The sequence below is a fragment of the Cornus florida genome, unplaced genomic scaffold (assembly GCF_030987335.1).
Source record: "Cornus florida cultivar Cherokee Brave unplaced genomic scaffold, ASM3098733v1 CherokeeBrave_3.0.0_Hap2_Chr04, whole genome shotgun sequence".
In the NCBI taxonomy this organism is placed as follows: domain Eukaryota; kingdom Viridiplantae; phylum Streptophyta; class Magnoliopsida; order Cornales; family Cornaceae; genus Cornus; species Cornus florida.
Genome location: NW_026775574.1, coordinates 52474628 through 52498180, shown reverse-complemented (window position 1 = coordinate 52498180; position 23553 = coordinate 52474628).

Genomic DNA, 23553 nt, shown 5'->3' with positions numbered 1-23553 from the left:
GCGTCCGGATGAAGCCCCCCAGCCCCAGCGCGACCAAGGCTACACCATGCGCAACCTTGGCACCCCGCGTCTAGACGCAAAACCTTGCATTCGGACTCCATGTCATTATGTTAAAAAAAATTTCCTTTTTATTATTATTTTATTTTATGTTCTTTCTTGTACATTTATGCTTTCATAAAATAAAATTAAAAAGTAATAAAATACAAAAAAAAAAAAACAAAACAAAACAATACAAAAAAATTCAAAAATCTGTGTTACCGTTATACCCTTCTGCATAGTTATGCATGTTTGAATCTGTAACAAGGGCTTACTCTCATTTCTCTTTATATCTTGTTCTATATTGTTTTGGAATGTATGATTCTTACCCCATATTGATATTTGATGTGAGTTGCTAGTGTGGCTATTCCCGTAGGTTTTTGCATCCAAGTTTAGGGGAGACATCTTTCCTAATGGATCATTGCCAGACTTTATAGACTTTTGCGATCACGGTATACTCTTTTCATTTCTTTCATTGTTCTCATTGCACATTGAGGACAATGTACAGTTTAAGTTTAGGGGGTAAGGTCATCATGATTCATTCTATTTTAAGTTGAGCTTTAAATACATGATTGAGATTTGAGATGTATTTGGCAATAATTGTGAAATTTTGAAGCATAGTGCCTTGGAGTGGTATGTTGTTAGAGTCTAATAATTCTTGTCTACTCTAGGATGCCATTTAGGGGTAAATTTTTAAAATTTTGATATTATGCTTGCTCTTGTGGTCCATATCATCATGCTTATTGACAATGCTTGAGAGTTGATTCTATAATTCTACACTTGCACTTGCGCACATTAGCTTTCAATTTGTAGGTACATGTTTAGTTGATTAATGTTTTGGTTATATCCCAATTGAGCTAGTAGACTTTGAAAGCTTTCATTCTTGACAAATGACCTTGCATACTAAATAACAAACCCTTTACGAAGTAATCGGGATTCGTGCCTCATTAAGCACCGACTCTCGCACGAAAAGTAGAGGGCCATCACAAAAAGAACAAGGAAAAGATAAAAAAAAAAAGATAAAGAGAAAGAAAAGAAAAGAAAAGAAAAGTGTGTGCTTCTCACCAATGTGGGAAAGTAAGAAATGATAGGATGAGAGTTGTTTTGATTTGTAGCCTAGTTGATTTGAGCTTGTAAGTCCTTAGGGGTGTCTTTACACCTACTACCCTAAAGCTTTCCGGTTTGGGAGTCATTGACCTAACACTTGTTAATGGATCTTGGTGTCGTCCGTGACTAAAGCTTGAAAGTGTGCACTAAGAGTGTGAGTGTGCAACGTGGCCAAGTTTTACATTTATAATTTGCCACTACTAACTTTCACTAAAAATATAGTCAGGGCAAGTAGGGATCGTCCCAAGGGATTGGTGGGTCGTATTAGGTTGTGGAATCGAGATTATGGTTAATAGGTCGAGTGATCAAATGATTGGTTGGTGGTTGAATTATACTAAGACGCAATTTAAACTAAAGTAAACAATTAAATGTAATAGAGAGAAAATAAGAGAGAGAGAGATCTTGGGGTTTAGAGATCACCACTAAGCATAGCTTTTCTACACCCTTAATGAATGATTAATGAGGGGGGAAACATGTATTGCAATAATGGTGTGTGTGTGTGGTTGTTTCAACAAGCATGGATGACTAATTAAGTATATATTGTCTAAGCAACATAGTGGATAACACAATATATCAAACTAAGCCATTAATCCTTCCTTTAAGCTGACAATCCAAACACATCACAAGGTTAGAGAAATATGCTACTTGTCAAACAACAAGCATGGATTGTCCTCCCATTTAACATCTACACTACAACTACACTACAATTAAGCCAATGACATGATATTAAACTAATTAAACTAAGGGAGATGCACAATCCATCAAGAAATGAGTATGAACCATCAAATAAACCACAAAAGCATTCTATTAAGCACTATGTCTTGACAATATCTAGATCTATAGCATCAATACACATAGACATGCATCAATAACATAAAATCTAGAGACAAACACATGAACATATATTCTAGCATACATAGAAATATGGATAGAATGAAATGATCAATTGGAAGCATTAAGCTACACAAATCACTGAATAAACAAGATCTATGTATATAAAAATGTCAAAACATACATCACAATACAAATCCCCTCAAAAATACATAAATCAAGATGTAGAAAGCATGGTTAGGGCTAACTCTAGCCCCAAGAGGATGTCTAGCCACTCATGGATGTGCTCTTCCAACCCTCAAGGGCTAACTCCATGGAAGAAATTGCTCCTCTTCTTGGTGGATGGAAGAACTCCAAGCTTGTGTCTCTAGCCTCTTCTCTTCTTTTCATCCTCACTAAGAATATGATATGAAAATTGTGTCAAAAGTCTTTTTGTAAAAATGGCTCATATTCCTTATATAGGTAGGTTAAAATGTCACCCTAATGGTTTGGGCTCACACTCCTACATTCCTCCAATGATAAGCTATGAGACAACTTTCAATGAGCTGGATTTTATCTTTTTTCAAACTCAAGGAAGTTCAATTGATCGAACTTTGTCTTTGATCGATTGAACATGGCTCAGATTTATCGAATTAAGGCTGGATCGATCCTCTATGGCGGCGCCTTTTTGGATAAAGACAAATCTGAGATATTTTGGAGATATTTTTGAGAAAGAGACAAAAGTGGTAGGTATGGTAGTACAACAAGATAAGATGGAATCTTTTCGATCGATCGAAATAAAGTTGGATCGATCGAACTTTGTGGGATCTTTGGATAAGCACAAAATAGCTTGGATCCATCTTGAATGGCTGAAATCGATCAATGTTGGATCAATCGAAGAAATTCCATGATCGATCGAACTTGCTGAATTTCCACCATTTGCTTCCTTTTGCTCCCACTTTGCTCATTTCTTTGATTCATCTCAAGATTGCTTCAATTATGCTCTTATTTAGCTGAGTTAGCTTATTTTGGGGATAAGTACCTAAAAACGGAAATAACATGAAATCAATCTAAAGCGGGAAAATAAGATAGATAAAGGTTCTAGAATACCTAAGCTTAAGGGGTTTAAATGCGTACTTTTCAGCGCTTATCAGATCTTCTAGAAAGCTTAAGAGATCACTACATTGAATAACAAGGTTCATTCAATGTCTTGGTGATTGGTACTATATTTGTGAGCTAGTTTGAGGGTAATGCTATAATTATTTCATTGATTTGCTAAGATAGCAACATATTTTGATGCTGGTTCACTCAAAAAGGATAATATAATTGATTCAATTTGCATGATTAGCTTGTTTGATGTGTGGAGGACCATATTTGCTTGCATGATGTGGAAATGTTGAGAATAGTTTAGAAATGACAGAAACTTGCATACTTGAAGCAGTCTACTTTCAACACTTGTTTGATATGTGTCGTTACTTCTCAAGTAAGAAAGAGCTTTGAGGTTTGTCGGTACCTTTTTTGAAAACCCTCACGAGACTTCACTCATCCACTAGGGGTAACCTAGGGGTTTAAAAGGCTTGTCGCATATGCTAAATGCAACCGTGATCCCTATGAAAGTCGTGTTATCTTTATTTGCTTTATTAGTTTATAGTTGTGTATATGTTTGTTTCATTTTTATATTATAGTTCATTGCTAGTGACTAGCAAAATCTAAGTTTGGGGGCGTGATAAGTGCTTAAATGTTGCACATTTTAGCACCTAAGTTAGGGTTTTTCTGTCCTTGCATCTATCTTACTTTGATGTTTTAGTCCTAATTTATGTTTATGTGTATTTCTGGGCAATAAAGTTAAAATGAGCAAAGAACAGTCCATTACGGCCTTTTGGAGTCAAGCTAGAGCATCGGGACATGATTCAGAAGGAAACAGAAAAAGGTAGTAGATTACACTACGTCTGGACGCCATTCCTTGCACCCAGATGCCAGCTTTTTATACACTGCGTTCGGACGCCATTCCTTGCGTCCGAACACAAGCCTTCCATACACTACATCCGGATGCCAGGCTTACTGGCAGCAATTTAAGTTCTAGGTTTGACCTGTTTTGATGGCTATGAGATTTGGTCTTTTGGGCTTATTTTTGTAACCTATGGGTTTTATTAGGTTTTGTATTAAAGGGAAAATATTTAGAGTTAGTTTTTATTTATTATTATTAAGTTTTATATTCTGTAATCATTATTAGGTTCTCTCTGAAAAAAGGCAAAAGAGGAGGATAGATGTTAGGCGCCGAATATTGCATATTCAAGGGCCCTTAATTGCATTATTTAAGTCCATTGTTTGTTTCATTATGTAGATTACCTTCATATGCATGTTTTTGCATATTTTCAGGTTCATTGGCCAAAAAGAAGCAAGAAGGATGCTTTGTGGAGTTTTGAACATCAAAGGTCACAATGCTGAATTTCTGGCAGCAGTGGAACCTGGACTTTGCTTGCCATTTTGACCTTGAAAACTCAAGAACTGGACTTCCCTCATAACATGACATATTTAGAACTCTGAATTGACTTTCCAAATCTTCAAGCGGTTCGTCATTCGGATTTCGGAGCAGAGAGTTATCATCTTCTTATCATAGGTGCTTAGAACTGCCTGGCAGCAATGAATTTCTGTCTTGCTCTTCAATTTCGACCAACCATCCTTGAGAATTGGATCTCTACCAAAACATGAAGTTTTTAGAGCTCTAAATTAGCTTTCCAAATCTTCAAACGGTTCATCATTTCGAGTTCAGAGCGCAAAGTTATGGCTGTTTTACCAAAGTAGGTCCGGGCGGAGCAAACCAAGCATAAGGCATTCTGGCCAATTTTCGAGTGCCCGAGGCCTTATTTCGAGTGCTCGAAATTAGGGCAGTTTACTCCACGAGACAGCCCACTTGTGCTCTGAAATTTCCAACTTTGGATTTCCCTATTAATGAGGTGGTTGGGGATGTTTTTGGAGGAGAGAGAGAGCCTAGTTTGGTGGTAGATAAGAGGGATAAGAGCCACACATTTGAGAAGTTTCATTTTCTACAAGATTAGAGGAGAGAGAAGAGAGCAAGAAAGGTGTTCTTGAAGATCCAAGGAGGTTGCACGAAAATGGTCATGAAGATGGAGCTTCTTCCTTCTTCTAGCTTGGCAATGGGTAACTAACTCCCTTCTAGGGAGGTGATGAAACTCCTTCTTGTAAGCATGTCTTGTTTTTGATTTACATTTGGGGATGTAATGTATATATATGACCTTTCCATGAACTAGAGTTTTATTTGATGTGAAGAGCTTCAATGTCTATTAATGATTATTTTGAGTTTAAGATCTTGTCTTAAGATTGTTTCCTCTTATGATTATTTTGCTTCCATTTTCATAGTGACAACGAAGATGAGTTTATGGAAATGTTTTTATTGGCATGATGCTTGGGAAATTTGATAGTCTATAGCTTAGGGTTCTCTTTTGATAGATTATTCTTCATTCCTAATGTCATGTGCTTCTACTATGTGATTAAGGGCTTGATAACTCTATGCTTAGTGAGTATGTCTAAGGTTGCAACCTAGTTTAGGTAACCAAAACATGCAATACTTTGATAAGTTATTCTTGCCTATTGATTTCATAAAAATTCTTGAAGGTAATGTAGCAATTTTATGTTGTTGCATTTCATGGTTATGTGTATATATTATTCCCCAAGTAAATCATGTATTAACATGCTTATGGATAGGTAGTGGATTCACTTCCCTAGCCCTCTCTACCTAGATCTCCTTCCTTTACATTTACTAGCATTCTTGTTTTATGCACACTTCAATTACTAGCTTAGTGACAAACCAATCAACAACTCCTTATTACACCTTATCATTCTTAAATAACTCTAGATACTTAGGTTGCCTTAAGACTAGCGCAGTCCCAGTGGTTCGACTTACCCGACCAATAGCCCTATTTTACAATGATTCGTACTATTGCGAAGGTTGATGTATGATTGACCAGCCAATCAATTTTTGGCGCCGTTGCCGGGGACTGCAAACGGTTTAGCGACCAAAGTTCTAGGGTGAATTTTAGTTTGATTGTGAATATTGTGTCTTGTGAATATTTCTTGTATGTTTTGACCATCTCAATGTTTTAAGTGTTGTAAGATTCTGGGGACTTGAAGCTCGCCGGGGGAATGCTAGCAAATTGTAAGTCTAGAGGACCCTAGGTAAGTCTCGTGACTTCTAGTTTCGAGTTGTGAATATTGTGCATGTGTTAAATTTAGTTTTAGTTTAGTTGTGAAGCCCTTGTTGAGGCTCTTATCCTGTTTAAATTTCGTGTTCAAGCATCGGTCCTTGTCGTGGCTAATTTAATTTTTGTCTTGATAATTGAGGAGAAAGGGAATATCATATGTGGAGGTTATGGTGATGAAGTGTTGTATTGATTGCTTTGTGTGTTATTGAATTACTCCTAGATGGAGGATAATTATCTCCCAACTCAATTCTACACACCACATGCGTTTTGTGCTTTTTGCTCTAGTAATTCACATCATACAAGAGATTGTCTTCCAACGAGACAATTCTCGGATTTTTATCTAGAGCAACCAAATGAAAATTTCTTTGAACCGGGTAGTGATCCATACTTCAATGGTTACAACTCGGGTTGGGGAGACCAACAAAACTTCTTGTGGCATGACATAGGAAATTCAACCCCACAATCTCATATGCAACCTTTTCAACCCAATGATCATTTTTTCCCGCCCTCTTCTCCTTTTCCACCGTCTCCATTGGATAAGCTAATTGTTGCTAACAAACAAATGGTGGAGTCTATGCACACGCAAATGATGGACTCCAACAATCAACTATTGGCTTCCCTTGCTAGCATGCAATCCACAGTAGAGTCTATCAATCAAGTGGTACCATATCACCAGTCCCAAGTTAGTGCAATGATAGATGACCAAATATCTCAAATTCAACAAAGGATTAATGCTAAAAATCATGAAGAGGAGGAAACATTTTCATTTGAATTTATGGCCAATCCAAAAGAAAATTCTATGAATGATGAGATTACTCCTAGTAACTTTCATCATGAGAATGATCAAGTGGTCATCATATATGAAAATGATGAAATAGTGGTTGAAGATCAAATTGTTGCCACTCATAAAATGGAAGAATTTGTGGTTAAAAATGAGGAAAAAGATAATGAGATTGCATCCTTTAAAACTCCAGAACAACCCCTAAATAATCCTTTGCTTGATGCACCTCCTTCAATGGAGGATCCTCTAACAGCTTGTTTGGCTCATTTCAATTGTGAGGATTTTAATGTTGACAATTCCATTTCGGAGGTGAATTCTTTGCTTAATATTCATCCACCTATTCATTCTCTTCCTTGGTCAACATCAAATGTATCTCTTTCTTGGGAGCTTGCATCTCATCCCATTCCCTCACTTGAGTTGTCTCAAGTTGTTGAGCCCGAACCGCCGGATAAGTGTGAGGAGGATGTTGAAATTTTGAAGGATAAGTTGTTGAGCATTCCCGTGCTCAATATGACCCTTCAAAAGCCTTTGCTAGGTGCACTCTCACCTACTCCATCTTCCTATAATCCAAATAAGCCCCATAATCCAAAGTTCTTCATTGAGGATGAAGAGTGGGTTGAGGTCTTTCCGCTACCTCTTTTCCACTTTTGTCTTTAAGCTCTTCCTCCTTCGCTTTTAAAAGAATTATCCTATTTGGGGAAGCTTGAATCTCTTGAGAGACATGGTATAGGGTAAGGAGGACTAACCTAATCTCGGTGTGTCTAGCTATCGAGATTTTTGAGGATTAGTACCTGCTCTAACTTCGTCTAGCTATCGACATTAAATTTAGCAAAGCAAGGGAAGCAATTCTTTCAATTTCCAAGCTTCCCTCCTTTCAATTGCCTGAGCCTTGAAATTTTCTGGGAAATGGTTTCGAAAAGCTAAAAATTTGATTTTCCTGGAATGCTCTTCAGTTTTGTTCCACAATTTTAGACCGGCTTCTTAGACCTTCTAAACTTTTGTTTTCATTCCCGGAAGTTTCCGGCTCTATCAGGCAATTTTCTCGGACTTTCGACATGGCACTCACATGCATAACCTCTTATCTTTAATGCATTGTTGAAATGTTCTTAATCTCATCCATGCATTGAAGAGATGTTCCAAAGTTTGAAAATTTTCTCAAAATCATCCATGCATTGTGTGAGGTTGCAAAAGTTGGGAAATCTTCTTGAAATCATCCATGCACTCATTGAAAAAAAAATTTTTTGCACAATTTGAAAAATGTTCTATATTTTCCATGCATTGCAATGAAGTGTAGAGTTTGACAATTTTCCCTCCTTACATTAGAATGGATTGAAGTTAAAAACTTTGAAAATTGTCCATGCATTAGAACGAAGTTGAAAAGTTTTCAAAATTTTTCATCCATGCTTTGGAATGGAATGAATTTGCAAGGTTTAAAAAATTTTCCTACATTCATCCATGCATTTAAAGAGACCAAATTCCACCCATGCATTGGAATGGACTGAATTTGAAATTTTTAAAAAAATTTCATGGTGTAAAAAAATTTGCACAGTTTGAAGCATTTTCCAAATTTTCCATGCATTGCATGAAGTTGCCAAGTTCTTGATTTCCATCCATGCATTGGTTTGGAATAATGCATGCAAGGTCTGAAAATCCATTTATGTATTGCTTGGCATCAGGTGCAGCAGTTGCAAAAAAAATGTCTTCACCATCAATTCGAATGCTACTGTCAAAATTTGGAGCAATCTAACTCTCATTTGGATTGCTCCAAACTTCCTCACCATCATTCCGAGGCTACTACTTGTATTTGGAGCGCTCTAGCTTCCATTTGGATTGCTCCAATTGTGAACCAAACTTCCATGAGCCTACTGCCTTCATTTAGAGCACTCTAGCTCCCATTTGGAGTACTCTAAATGTGAACCATCAATCCCAAGCTCACTGCCTTCGTTTAGAGCACTCTAGCTTCCCATTTGGATTGCTCCAAATTTTCAGCCCAACTTCCGTAGCCTTCTGAGCCATTTTAGAGCACTCTAAATTCTGGTTTGAGTGCTCGGACTCCGAACACCAAACCAACCTTCCTCATCTCATTTCTCTCTCTCCACAGCAACCACCCCCTCAACACCATGCACACACCACCCCCATCAACCAACCAAACCCACAACCCAACACCACCATGCTCGGGCACCCCTCCTGCATGCACACATCTCTCGGCATCTTCCACCATTTGTCTTCCTACAGAAATTAATAGTACTAATAATAATAATAATACTAAATAAATAAATAAATTTTTTGGCATTATTTTGTTTTGCATTTTACGCTTGTGGCTAATGTCAGCATTTGTCTTTTGTTTGGATTTTTTATCTTGCACTAAAATTTAGGTTAGTGTTTTAATTTCTGTTTTGGTTTTTCTTACGAGACCTATGCTTTTACCTATGTACATTAGTTGTGTTTTGATAGGTCTTCATATCCAAGTTTGGGGGACGCAGTTGCGCACTCACATAGCTGAACATCTACGTCGTTGTCACTCCACTTGGTATTATTGTTCCTTTCCCCCCTTTTTGCTCTTATTTTGATTTACTGGTCTTCTCACATTGAGGACAATGTGACATTCAAGTTTGGGGGTGCATTTATGCATTTTTGGTTTCATAATTTTTGCTAAGCAATGATAGTATAACTTGACACTTGTCGGAAATGAAGCATATGTTTAATACCTTGTGTATAGAAGCAATTGACATTTTTGAAAATAAAGAAAAATTTGAGTTGAAATGATCATGTAGATTCAAATTAGTCTGTATAAATGTCTCAATTAAATTCTCGCTGGATTTGACACTCTTTTAAGCTTCACAATGCACAGATGCACATTGGAAACTTAACTGTGAGGCATGCAACTTAATCGACCTTGACCTTGGCCTAGTTAATCTGATTTGATGAATCTAATAGATGAATATCTTTGGCATGATTTAAGTTGTCTAAAAAAAAAAAAAAAACTGAGAAAGAAAGAAAAAATGACCAGTTGACGTTCGTAGCCTTTCCAACTCGAGCTATTAAGCCCTTTGGAGTGTCTCTTCACTTAACACCCTGAAGCCATCTGGTTTGGGAGTTGTTGGCCTAACGCTTGCTACAAGGGTTGGTTAGAAAGCTTAAAGGACTTTAACATTGCACGGTCAGTCAAAAAAATTGTAATAAACATGGTTCGCTAGAGTTCGTAGCCTTTCCAACTTGAGCTATTAAGCCCTTTGGAGTGTCTCTACACTTAACACCCTAAAGCCATCTGGTTTGTGAGTTGTTGGCCTAACGCTTGCTACATAGGTTGGTTAGAAAGCTTAAGGGACTTCAACATTGCACAACCATCTTATGTTTCACTTCTGAGTTACAATAAATTGTCAACAAGCAACAAAAGTTGTCTTGTAAATAAAATCATGCCTTAGGGACCTCATTTAAAGGGGAATTCAATGATTTGAAAACTTGTGCTTTGGAATTGGAAAAGAAAGTAAAAGCCGCATGTTGAGAATCCAATTCACTTTCACTGAAGTTAGAGTTGATTTCCATTCAAGAGATGATAATTGAGTTATTTATATAGTCTATGATGTTGATACATACATGTTGAAATGTGTTTAGTATCAATGCTTCATATATGCAAGGTAATCTTCCCAATGACCCCATCTCCAGTTCTTTGTTGTTTCAAATTGTATTTGAGCTATGTTTGCACTTCATTTCACCATGGATGATATTTTTGTAGGAGCATACCCATGGTTGTATTTTCATTGAAGTATTCATTTTGGTTTTGCTAAGGGACTAGCAAAATGTAAGTTTGGGGGTGTGATAAGCGCCGAATATTGCATATTCAAGTGCCCTTAATTGCATTATTTAAGTCCATTGTTTGTTTAATTATGTAGATTACCTTCATATGCATGTTTTTGCATATTTTCAGGTTCATTGGCCAAAAAGAAGCAAGAAGGATGCTTTGTGGAGTTTTGAACATCAAAGGTCACAATGCTGAATTTCTGGCAGCAGTGGAACCTGGACTTTGCTTGCCATTTTGACCTTGAAAACTCAAGAACTGGACTTCCCTCATAACATGACATATTTAGAGCTCTGAATCGACTTTCCAAATCTTCAAGCGGTTCGTCATTCGGATTTCGGAGCAGAGAGTTATCATCTTCTTATCATAGGTGCTTAGAACTGCCTGGCAGCAATGAATTTCTGTCTTGCTCTTCAATTTCGACCAACCATCCTTGAGAATTGGATCTCTACCAAAACATGAAGTTTTTAGAACTCTAAATTAGCTTTCCAAATCTTCAAACGGTTCATCATTTCGAGTTCAGAGCACAAAGTTATGGCCGTTTTACCAAAGTAGGTCCGGGCGGAGCAAACCAAGCATAAGGCATTCTGGCCAATTTTCGAGTGCTCGAGGCCTTATTTCGAGTGCTCGAAATTAGGGCAGATTGCTTCACGAGATCAGCAGTGGAGTCAGGACTTTGCTCGCCATTTTGACCCAGAAAGCTCGAGAACTGGACTTCCATCATAACATAAAAGATTTAGAGCTCTGAATTAGCTTTCTAAATCTTCAAACGGTTCATCATTTGGAGCTCGGAGTAGAGAGTTATGGCCTTGTTACCAGAGGTGCGCAGAACTACCTGGCTGCACTGAAGTACTGCCTTTCTCCCCATTTTCGACCAACCGGACTTGAGATTTGGGTCTTTATCAAAACATGAAGTTTTTAAACCTCTGAATCAGCTCTCCAAATCTTTAAACAGTTTGTCATTCGGAGTTCGGAGCACAGAGTTATGGCCATTTCATCAAAGTAGGTCTGGGCGGAGCAAATGAAGCATGGAGCTTTTTACACTAAATTCGAGTGCTCGAGGCCCTATTTTGAGCACTCGAAATTTGGGCAGTTTACTCCACGAGACAGCCCACTTGTGCTCTGAAATTTCCAACTTTGGATTTCCCTATTAATGAGGTGGTTGGGGATGTTTTTGGAGGAGAGAGAGAGCCTAGTTTGGTGGTAGATAAGAGGGATAAGAGCCACACATTTGAGAAGTTTCATTTTCTACAAGATTAGAGGAGAGAGAAGAGAGCAAGAAAGGTGTTCTTGAAGCTCCAAGGAGGTTGCACGAAAATGGCCATGAAGATGGAGCTTCTTCCTTCTTCTAGCTTGGCTATGGGTAACTAACTCCCTTCTAGGGAGGTGATGAAACTCCTTCTTGTAAGCATGTCTTGTTTTTGATTTACATTTGGGGATGTAATGTATATATATGACCTTTCCATGAACTAGAGTTTTATTTGATGTGAAGAGCTTCAATGTCTATTAATGATTATTTTGAGTTTAAGATCTTGTCTTAAGATTGTTTCCTCTTATGATTATTTTGCTTCCATTTTCATAGTGACAATGAAGATGAGTTTATGGAAATGTTTTTATTGGCATGATGCTTGGGAAATTTGATAGTCTATAGCTTAGGGTTCTCTTTTGATAGATTATTCTTCATTCCTAATGTCATGTGCTTCTACTATGTGATTAAGGGCTTGATAACTCTATGCTTAGTGAGTATGTCTAAGGTTGCAACCTAGTTTAGGTAACCAAAACATGCAATACTTTGATAAGTTATTCTTGCCTATTGATTTCATAAAAATTCTTGAAGGTAATGTAGCAATTTTATGTTGTTGCATTTCATGGTTATGTGTATATATTATTCCCCAAGTAAATCATGTATTAACATGCTTATGGATAGGTAGTGGATTCACTTCCCTAGCCCTCTCTACCTAGATCTCCTTCCTTTACATTTACTAGCATTCTTGTTTTATGCACACTTTAATTACTAGCTTAGTGACAAACCAATCAACAACTCCTTATTAAACCTTATCATTCTTAAATAGCTCTAGATACTTAGGTTGCCTTAAGACTAGCGCAGTCCCAGTGGTTCGACTTACCCGACCAATAGCCCTATTTTACAATGATTCGTGCTATTGCGAAGGTTGATGTATGATTGACCAACCGATCAATAGAAAAAGAACAGGCTAGGGTTTTGAAAAAAAAAAACTCAGAGATGAAAGGCCAAAATATGGAGATGCAGCTTGTTAACACCATCATTCTCTCATCCGTGAGCTAGTTCTTCACTTAGGGCTTGGATAAGCCATAAGTTCATGTAACCTCAATCTTTCTGACTTGCTCCTACAGAACCAAGGTAAACCTTTGTATTTCTTTTCTTTGGGAATTATTATGTTCTAATTCAATGTATGGCCTTGTGATTTATTTATATATACATGCTTGATTTGACAAATTAGGGCTTATATTGATGAATTCTTCTATTAAAATCTTTAAGTTGATTGTATGTCTATATATGATTAATTAGGGATTTTATTCTTGATTAGATGATTAAAAATTAATTCTTTCATTAATTCTATATGTAATTTGCATGTCTATATGTGATTACTTTAGAATTATATTCTACACTAGATACTTCTTGTAGTTGTGTTTAGTGATGGCCATAACATGATACTTATTTGATATAATTGTCAATTAATTTGATGGATAAAGGCTTAATCTTAATGGGTTGTTCTACAAATTAGCTTACTTGTCATTAGTTAATTCTAGTAAAGTAGGCAATTTGTGCTTGATTATGTTAATCCATACTTCTAATTACAATTAATATTATCCTCTTGATTGATGTGTGCTCTTATCAGATACATTTGTGAATGTGTATGGTGGGTTATGACGTAGTCTTGAATGGGTTCAACACTTTAGTTTAATTGTCATTAGGTAGACAATTCATTCTTGATGTTGATAATCTATGCTTACAATTGTGATTTGTGATGATAAAATGACCACATCAATGATTACACTAATGATTTCCCCATTAATTGAAAGCAAATGGTTAATTGCATAAGCTTAGTGGTGAATCCCTGAGACTCTCTTCCTATCTCTTTAATTCTTAGTTTAACTTAGTTAAATTCTCTTGCATTGGCATTTCCATTTCTATGTTTTCAATTGAACTCTGGCTTAATCACTTCACCAAAATCTTTTTCTCTCAAACTCTCCCTCTCTCTCTTTCTTCTTTTACAATCTAATTGACTTTGAAACCAAGTTTAATCCCAATATGTGTTCAATCCCTTAGGAATGATCCGTTTTCACTTCATACTTGATGGTATAAGTGTTAAGCGGCTTTTATATAAATTTAAAGTATGATGCCCATTTGATACCATTTCCAAAACCAAAGTGCTGTGCATTATTTTGTGGACACGCTCGAGTGGCATCAACTTTAAATTTTACTCTCAAGCACCTCCTAGGAACTCCCCGTTTGAGGATTAGGTTTTTGCGGCCTTGGGTAGTTTAGAAACCAATACTCAATTGCTCTGTTCTGACTCTCAATCAATAGCGAAGCTAGAAACCCAAATTGGGCAAATAGCTAATTCTTTGAATGCAAAAGAGAAGGGTAAATTGCCTATTCAAGTCGAGCCTAAACCGCAATACATGGTGGAAACAACTCCCACATCGGGATTTCCTATACATGAGTAAGTGAATGCCATAGCCACTTTAAGAAGTGGAAGAGAAATTGATAACAAATTGGATTTGCCTAGTGAAGATAGTAGCCCTTTGCAACCAAGTGGTTGTTCACCATCCATTCCTAAGTCTATTTCGTCTTCACCAAGGCCAAGCGATCACATTGAGGATAAATAATCACAATCATCATCTCATAATCTTGAAAAGTCCACAATCTTTGAAAAATTCTTTACCTTTTGGGAAACAAGAGAGCAAGAGTCCTGAAATGACGAAAGTGTTTAGGTAAGTGAAAAGCAATCTTCCTTTTTTTGACGCAATCCATCAAATTTCTGCCTATGCCAAGTTCTTGAAGGACTTGTACACTCAAAACAGGAAGTCCAAATGCTAAACACCAAAGAAAGTTCTTCTCACCGACCAAGTAAGCTCAATTCTTCAACATAACACTCTCCCTAAGGTCGTCCTTTCTTACCTACCGCTAATGCAAATATCAATTGTAGGACTGGGGTTATGAAGGTCTCTTTTGGGCACATAAAAGTCAAGTTGAACATTTTTAATCCTACCCTAAATTCTTTTGATAAGCACGAGCAAGTGAACCTCATTGAAAAAGTGGTTGAGGATCCACCGCTTCTTAATCCATCAAGTGCAAGTCCTTCTCATTCCCAAGATTCTACTTTCAATGCTAAACTCAAAAAGGTAAAAAAACCTAAGTGTCCTTCTTTGAGTGTTAATAAAGGTCCACCAAGTTTCATTGTTTTAAATCCAGTAAGTTCTCTTAGGAATAGTTTATTGGGTGGGATTTAAGGACATTTCCATCCCATTGTGAAAGGAAAGGCAACCAAAATTTTTGATCTGGGCTAGACAGTAGCCCAATGTCTTACTAGAGATGTTAAACACTAGTTTTGTAGAGTTTTTAAACTCTATTTCTTCCCTATTTCTTCTTTTGCTTACCTTTTTGCATCGTCTGGATAAGTTCCAAGGTGCTTCAATTCAGTTTTTAGGCAATTTCAGCAATTTGTGCCCTTTCAGTCTGAGTTACGATCAGTCGTAAAGATTCACGATCGATCGTAATCCATCATGATCGATCGCGATCTGCAGAGTCCCATTTTGCATGAAATTCAACTCTTAGGATCTATCGTTTGAAACATTTTCAATTGATCACAGCCCAGGAGTGATTGATTGCACCTGGCACCATTTTTTGTAAAATTTTCACTCCCAAGTACGATTGATCGTAGAAATTTACGATCGATTGCAGCATTGTTCCTAAAAAAAAAAAATTGATCTCATATCTCTCTTTTAAATTGTTCTCTATTGCCTTAGAGTGTATGATTTGCTTATCCTTATCCCATTTGATATTTGATGTGAGTTTGCTGGTGTGGTTATTCAAATAGGTTGTTGATTCCAAGTTTAGGGGTACCTTCTTTCATATTGGATCGTTGTCGGGCTTCAAAGGCTTTTACCACTATGGTATACTCTTTCCGTCTTTTCCATTGTTCTCATTGCACATTAAGGACAATGTGCAGTTTAAGTTTGGGTGTAAGATGATTTTATTGCATTCTACTTAAAGTTTTGAAGCTTTAATTGCATGATTGAGATTTGAGATCCATTTTAGCTATGATTTTGATCTTTTGAGGCTTATGTTCCATTGAATTGCAAATTTTTTTGTCGTGAGAGTTCAATACTCGTATGCCATTTATGAGCAAATTTTTTGAAAGTTTTATTTTATGCTTATTTTTGTGGTCCACACCATCTTGTTTGTGAGAATGCTTTGAGATTCGACTCTAGAGTACTACATTTGCAAATGCACACACTAGCATTCATTTATGGGGTACATGTTTAGTTGATTATTGTTTTGGTTATATCCCAATTGAGCTAGTAGGCTTTGAAAGCTTTCATTCTTGATAAGATAATCTTGCATGCTAAATAACAAACCCTTTTTACCAAGTATACAGGATTCTTGCCTCATTAAGCATTGAATTCTTGCGCCGAAAAGAAAAGGGCCACACAATAGTTATTAAAAAAAAAAAAGTGAGCGCTTTTCACCAAAGGTGGGGAGTAGGGAAATGATTAGATGAGAGTTGTTTTGATTTGTAACCTAATTGATTTGATCTTGTAAGTCATTAGGTGTGTCTTTACACCTAATGCCCTAAAACTGCCTGGTTTAGGAGTCATTGACCTAACGCTCATTAAATGAATCTTCTAGAGAGCTTAAGAGATCTTTACATTGCACCATACTCTTATCTTTGATCCTAAAAAAAAAAAGAAAAGAAAAAGAGAGCACGTTATAAATAAATTGAATAAAAAGGTTCATTCTCTGTCTTGATTATTGGTATTTGATTTGTGTGCTACTTTGAGACCGGTTGTGCCCATTTCATTGATTTGCTAAGATAGCAACATATTTGATGCCGGTTCACTCAAAAGCATGCTAGAGTTGATTTGATTTGCATGATTATCTTACTTAATATGTGGAGGACCAAATTTGCATGCTTGTTGTTGGAATTTTAGAAATTGCTTAGAGATGGTTGAAAAATGGCATACTTGAGGTAGTTTCCTTTCAATACTTGTTTGGAATGTTGGTGCCTCTTAAGTGAGAAAGAGCTTACTGTTTGTGGGTGTCATTTCTGGAAACCCTCACGAGACTTCACTCGTCCACTAGGGGTAACCTAGGGGTTTAAAAGGCTTATTGCATATGCTAAATGATCCTTACAAAAACGGAGTTATCCTTTTATTACTTTCTAGTTCGTAGTTGTAAAGTTGTTCTTTTCCTTTTTACTTCATATGTCATTACTAGTGACTAGCATTATCTAAGTTTGGGAGTATGATAAGTACTAAAATGTTGCACATTTTAGCCCTAAACTAGGGTATTTTAGTCATTTCATATATATTTACTTTCCCGTTTTAGTTCTAATTTGTGTTTTTGTCAATTTCAGGTCAATAAGGTTCAAACAGGTTAATTTTAGGTCATTAAAGCCTTTTTGGAGTCGAGCAAAGGCAGCGAGAAAATTCGAAAAAAGTTCAGAAAATATGCTAAAAGGGGCCTACGATTGATCATAAATTCCTTATGATCGATCGCAAATTCTACGACCTATCTTGTTGCCACTTCATCAGATAAGCCATTAGCTTGCCACATCATCATTCGAAATGTCATGTCAGCATTATGATCGATCGTGAATTCTTTACGATCGGCCGTAAATCCTAGTCGGTGATGAGTCAGCATATGGATAAGTCTTATCATCAAGCCACGTCAACATGATCGATTGTAGGAAATTACGATTGATCATAAATTCCTGCGATCAATCAAGATTGGCTAGCAGCGAGCTATTTTATTACCGATTTCACTCGATCTTCACCTACCAAATGACTACAGGATTGGATCATTTTGGGGCTCATTTCTAACTTGTTTTGCACTCCAAAGAGCTTGTATAAAAGGGGGATTGGACTACTTTGTAAGGGCCTAAGGGGTTAGCCATTATTTCATTTTAGTTAGCTTTTAGATATTAATTTTCTCTCTTTCGAATTAGGGTTCTGGAAAGAAAAGAGGCAAGAACATCTAAATCTCTAGGGTTTCAAGCAAGAAGACCAAGAGGAAGAAGATAAAGCCATGTTTGGGGATTGCCCTTGAGGGTTCCAAGATCACATCCACCTCCCCCATGAGTGGCTAGACTTCTCCTTGGGGATTAGATGAGCCCTAAGCTTGTAATCTAAACCCTTCTCTTTAACTTTTTGGGAAATTAATGTTGTAAATGATGTTTTAGCCTTGTGTATATGGTGAAATTTGGGTTCTCCTAGGGTTTCTATAGTTAAATTCTTTCTAATAATTCTCTAGATTGGTTACATGTCTATGTGTGATTAATTGAGAATTTATTGATGGCTATGCATGGATTTCACTAGATGCATTTGTTGATTAATTTGATGGATTATACTTATGCTTGATGGATTACACTACATCTTTAGTTTAATTACTTTAAATTCCTTGTCTTAGCTTAATTGTAGTTTAATTGCATTCTAATTGTACTTAGGTAGGCAATCCATACTTGAATTTGATAATCCATGACTTATTGTTGCAAATTGCATTATTATCTAGATTGATGTGTGCTACAATTGTTGATTAATTTGATTATTTATGCTTATGCTTGATGAATTGCACTACACTTTAATTCATGTTTGTAGTTAGGTAGACAATTCATACTTGAATTTAATAGCCAATTCATGCTTGAATTTGATAGTTGTGCTCATTAATGTGATTAATAGTCACATTTGGGTTACAACATGATTTTTCCCCAATTAGTTGAAGGCATGTGGTTTAGTGAATGAGCTTAGTGGTGATTCCTATGCCCTAAGACTCTTCTCTTGTTTTCTAAACTCTACTTTCTTAGCTTTAATTTATTCTACGTTGCATATTGTTAGTTAATCGTTAGAGTAACAAACCAAACCCATCTCTTTTCAATCTATTGACTTACTAAGCCAAGTTTAATTCCAAGTACTTTCAAATCCCTATGGACGATCCCTTTCTTACTATACTTCACTGTATTAGTGTTAAGTGGTTTTATAAATATTAATCCTTGATGCACACTTGACACATTTTTCTAGCACATTCCAAAGTTCACACACTTCTCGTCCACGCACTCGGAGAGCATCACTCATCGTCCACTAAGAATAGTTGGTTGTGGCATTGACGATTAGGACACACTAGCATAGACCTAATCTCTAGACCATCCACCAAAGACTTAGTTAAAGGTCTCCCAAAGACTATGTTCATAAAAGATCGAACATGTAACTCTTGCCAATTAGGGAAACAAATCAAACTTCCTTGAAAAATAAAAAGGACATCACCACCTCTAGACCACGAGAACTGTTACATATGGATTTGTTTGGTCCAAAAAGAACTGCTAGTCTTGGAAATATATTCTTTTCTTTTGTTATTTTCGTTGACTACTCAAGATACACATGGGTTTTCTTTCTTACACATAAAAATGAGGCTCACTCTATTTTCTCAATTTTTTGAAAAAGAGTCGAAAACAAAAAGGAGTGTAAGATTAAGAGATTCGTAGTGATAGAGGCAGAGAGTTTGAGAATCAAGATGTGGAAAAATTTTGTGATTTAAATGGATATGACCATAATCTCTCTGCTCCCAGAACACCTCAGCAAAATGGAGTAGTAGAAAGAAAGAATAGATCTCTCCAAGAAATGGCCAGAACCATGTTAAATGAGCATAACTCATCCAGATCTCTATGGGCTCAAGCTGTCAGCAATGCATACTATGTTATAAATCACGTCATCATTAGAAAACTCATTTACAGAACCCCGTATGTAATATAGAGCAAAAGAAAACCCAATATTGGGTATTTCAAAGTTTTTTGGTGCAAGTGCTTTGTCTTAAATGATAAAGATAATCTAGGGAAGTTTGAATCCAAATAGGATAAAGGCATATTCTTTGGTTATTCGATCAGAAGTAAAGTATACAGATTTTTCAATAAAAGAACATTGCTAGTTGTTGAAGCAATTCATGTTGTCTTCGATGATCGACTACCTACGCAGGTCACCAGAGACGATGAGGATGAGATCAACATTGAGAAAAGCATCAATGAACTAAAATTAAATGAGTCTTGTATTGATGATCCTCATATAAGCATTTTAAATGAATCTCCTCCCCGAGAAACCATTCCTTCCAAAGAATAGAAGTTCATTCACAATCATCCTATAGATCAAATCATCGATGATCCATCTAAGGGAGTTAGCACAAGGTCTCAAATTCGAAATATACGTGACTATGTGGCATTCATATCCCAACTTGAGCCCAAAGGGATACATGAGGCTGAAAATGATAAGTCATGGCTACTAGCTATACAAGAAGAACTCAATCAATTTGAAAGAAATAAAGTCTGGATGTTAGTTCAGACACCTGCAAATAAAACCATCATTGAAACTAAATGGCTATTCAGAAATGAGAAAGTTGAATATGGAACAATTGTCAGAAATAAGGCCAAACTTATTACTCAAGGATATAATCAAGAAGAAGGGATTGACTATAATGAAACCTTTGCTCTTGTAGCAAGACTAGAGCCAATCAGAATGTTACTTGCATTCGCATCCAACAGAAATTTCAAGCAATACCAAATGGACGTCAAAAGTGCATTTTTAAATGGGTTCATTGATAAGGAAGTATTTATAGAACAACCCCCCGGATTTGAAGACTACAGTAATCCGAAGTATGTATACAAACTGTCAAAAAATCTTATATGGTCTGAAACAAGCCCCAAGGGCCTTGTATTAAAGGCTAAGTGGTTTTTTACTCCAAAACGGATTTACAAGGGGTAAGATTGACCATACTCTCTTCACAAAATATTTTGAAAGCCAGTTATTGATCATACTAATTTACGTTGATGACATCATCTTTAGATCAACCAATCAAAGTCTATGTAAGATGTTTGCCTTAATTATGCAAAATGAATTCGAAATGAGTATGATGCGTGAATTAAATTTTTTCCTAGGGTTGCAAATTCGGCAAACACTTGATGGAATTTTTATCCGCCAATTTAAGTATGTCAAAGATTTGCTAAAGAAATATGGTTTGGAGGACGCCAAACATGCGAAATCTCCCATGAGTCCAGCCTTAAAATTAGAAAAGGATGAAAAAGGGTGTAGAATGGATCGAAAAAGCATGAGTGGAACCTGTCACTTTTTGGGCCACTCTTTAGCATCTTAGTCTTGAAAGAAACAAAATTTTGTTACCCTATCTATAGCCGAGGCTGAATATATTGCTGCTAATAACAGTTGTGCACAAACTCTATACATCAAGCAACAAATCGAAGGTTTCAGACTCATATTTGATCACATTCCATTAAACATGACAATACAAGTGCTATTAAAATTTCAAAAAATCCAATTTTGCATTCCCGCACCAAGGACATCGAAATCAACCATCATTTTCTACGCGATCACGTTGCTAAAGGAGATATCGAACTACGGTTCATTAAAACAGAGGATCAATTGGGTGATATATTCACCAAACCTCTTCCTGAAGATTGCTTCTACACAATCCGCAGACAACTAGGTATGAATGAGATCTAAATCTATTTTTTTTTCTTCATGAAATACCCTAACAGTTGCCATTTGATCACATACTTCCTGAAAAAATCACATAGTTGCCATCTGATCACACACTTGCACAAAATGACTGCACAGATGTTATCTAATCGCACAGATCATTCCAAAATCCATCTATCCGCACATTTCCTGCATCTATTCACATAGATGAGTACAAATTTTTCATCTTCTGATCGCACAAATAATTAATCTGTGCGTAAAGATGGGATCCAGATCTTATCCTATCGATAGGATCCCTTCAACTAACCGGTCAGATGAACTTAATATATATACTCATCCTTTATCTTAACGATCACTTCCTCCACTCTTTCCAATCTCTCTCACTTCTTCTTCTATGTATCGAGGAAGAAAACCTATTCTCCATCTCAGGCAAGATCTCCCCACCCATCCACTCACCTATCCATCCACTATCCTCACCATGGCATGCACTAGCTCCAATCGTGGCCATACCAGAGGAGGATCCTCCACCTTTCTTCCTCCCACATTCGAGGCTCCATAGTCACCCAACCATCTGGATCTAACCTATGATCTTGAAGCCGATATACCTCTTAGACAGAGGCGAAGACGTAATGATCCTCCAGTAGAAACTCCATCTCCATCTCCGGTCCTTGCTGTGAATTTCCTTCCAAAGGACATGGAAGAATTCTTCAATATAAAATTCCAAAATCATGAAATCGCTCAAGGTAAAGTTTTTGATCCAGCTTTTTGCATAGAAGAAAATCTTTCATTTTTCCAAAAGTTTAGGGATATTGGGTGGGATTCGTTCATCAACATTGATGAATTGTATTACCAAACCTTGCTTAAGGTCTTTTACACTCAACTCAAATTTGTCAATGGTTGCCTAGCCACGAATGTAAAAGGCATAACAATCAGTTTTACTTATAATAAATTAAACAAAATTTTAGGTATTGTTGATGAGGGAGAATGCTTTTACACTCACAAATCCTCAGTTCAAGGCCCCAATTTTATTGAAACAGAGGCTATTCAGCAGCTCTGTGGAAACCCTAACCCACAAAAAAAAATTACCATCACTACCTCGGATCTCACTTTTGAAAATAGGTTGATTCACAGTGCACTCTATTATTGTATCATACCTAAGGGCAATGGACGCACCCATATATCTCACTTTGATATCTTTTTATTGTGGTGAATCTCCACTGGTAGGAAGCTAAATTTAGGGTACATCATTTTTAGTCTCATTTTCCAATTCATGAAACCTCCAAACCCGCCAAAATAAATCTTTCATCTCTTCTGTATGGCATGATGTTAACCCGCATTCTTAAGTTTTTTAAGGTGCCTCTTGATTCTGAAATTGACAAGAAGGATGTCATAGATGACGATCGTCTCAAAGCCAAAATTCTAAGGAAAATGGAAGCTAACAAAGATAGTGGGGAATGGGTTCGTAACTCTGACCAGCCACCATTCACCATCCCAACTCAGGATCCCATTGTAATGACCCGAACCCAGGGGTCAGAATCGATATCTGGGTCCTTACCCGAACCCGAGGTCATGCATGGGTACTATGGTCATTTCCCATTAAACTAACACTTTACGGCCCAACAAGGGTAAAATAATCATTTCAAAATAATTTTGATGATTTAAGACCCAAAAGGGTAAAAAGGTCATTTATTAGGTCATCTAATAATTATGATGAAGTTCAGGGGTAACAAGGTCATTTCCGTGGTCAAAATATAATTAATGTATTATATTGGGCCATAATGTGTAATAATAATATTGTATGAGTAAAAAAAAGTAAAACTGAGAAAATAAACCATAATGGCACAATATTTAGGAACCGGTCGACGTGTAACCCCTACACGTCGACTGGTTAGTGAGAATCGGTCGACATGAAATTTTTTCACGTCGACTGGTTAGTGAGAATCGGTCGACATGAAATTTTTTCACGTCGACTGGTTAGTGGTGTGTACAGTATAATAACCCACCGTCTAAGAGAAAATAAGGTACCGGTCGACGTGAAATACTCACACGTCGACCGA